This window comes from Prionailurus bengalensis, chromosome C1, assembly GCF_016509475.1.
Source record: "Prionailurus bengalensis isolate Pbe53 chromosome C1, Fcat_Pben_1.1_paternal_pri, whole genome shotgun sequence".
Classification (NCBI taxonomy): Eukaryota; Metazoa; Chordata; class Mammalia; order Carnivora; family Felidae; genus Prionailurus; species Prionailurus bengalensis.
Window position 1 is genome coordinate 19543915 of NC_057345.1, and position 1655 is coordinate 19545569.

Consider the following 1655-nt stretch of genomic DNA (forward strand, 5'->3'; position numbering starts at 1 on the left):
TAGAGACCTTCACACCCCACCGCAGCTAGCCCATCCCTCCTGCGTCCACTGACCACTAAGTTCACTTTAATGATGAAAGGGCTTCCTTGAGACATAGTGCAGAACCCTTGTTTTATAGATTTTGACACTGAGGTCTAGGGAAAGAAAGGGCCTTATTCAAAGTCACTTCGAAAGTCAGTGGCAAAGCCACGAATCCTTTTCATTCATCAGACATTTTTCTGAGTACTAACTATACAACAGACACCAGGGTGACAGATGGGTGAGTAATGCTTTTCCTGCCCTGAGAAGCTCACAGCCTAGGGAGGGAGACAAGCAGAAATAGCCATCACGTGGGGCCACAAAACCCTACCTGGACACGTAGAGGTTATCCAGACGCTCCCCTCTCCTCTCTGCACAAATTTAAATTTGTCTCTATGTTTTTCTGGACATCTTCTGTGGTGGCAGACGGAAGTCATTAGAGCAGTTCCAATGACTATTTTTAAGGGAGAATCTCATGCAAAGGGATATGGGGCCAGCCAGTGTCAGGGGCCGGGACGAGAGTGGGAGCAGTGACAGCAGGCCTCAGGATAAGCCTAAAGGCTGTAGAACATACAGCAGTGTCCAGGGTCCCATGAAAAAAGGGCGGTAGGAGGGTAGGTTGGATCACCTCAGCCTGGAGAAGAGCCTTGGAACCTTGAGACAAGGTCCAGTGAGTGGTGAGGGCAGAGGAGCCAACCAACTTTGGGAAGGGAAGAAAATGGGAGTGAGAAGAAGAGGAGTAACCAGTCACAGAAGAAGGAGAGGCCCAGAGGACAGGAGGACGAGATTTGTTGGAGATCTCTGCTGTGATGTTCCAACAGCACCTCAAACTCATTATACCCCCCAAGCAGAGCACCTAGCTTTTTTTTTTTTTTAAGAATATTTTTTTAAGTAATCTCTACAGCCAACATGAGGCTCAAACTCACAACTCCGAGATCAAGAGTCACGCTTTCCACCTACTGAACCAGCCAGGCACCCCATGAGGCTGGAGAATTTTAAGGAGAGGGTGGTCCCCCCCAAAATATTAATGGCTAGCTTTTGCTGAGCACTTACCAAGTGCCAGGGACTGTGTTAAGCACTTCGCATGCATTGTTTCATTTCAGCACCCCAACAGCCAACAACGTAAGAACTGTTCTATTCCCATTCCGCAGATAAGGAAACTCCAGGACAAACAATAAAATAACTGACATGAAGTAACACAGATTGGAAGAAATGGCTCTAGGATATGAATCCAGATGTGCTTGACTCTACTGAACTGCAGGTCAACACTGCCAAGTCAGCTATGGGTCGGAAGAAGGGGGAGGGTTGAAAAGAGGCCATCTCTTCTTCCTTGCTCACACAGCCTTGTTCAGATATCAGCACCGTTCTCCAGGGAGGTGGACTTCTCCAAGGCCCCAGGAGACTAAGCCTTAAACCTGTCAACATAATCCCATTCTCCTTTGCCTAAGTGACACAGTTATGGCCTCGGAGACCCAAGGACTCACGGAAGTGGGCTAAAGATGAAGGATCCTCCCCTCCCCCCCCCCCCCAGATGAAAAGTGAAATTCCAAAGGAAAGCTTCATTCTTGCCTTGAATGGGGCTGTAAGAGGGTAGGGCAGCTATCCTGCAACCAAGATGGCGGGCAAATCTCAGGAAG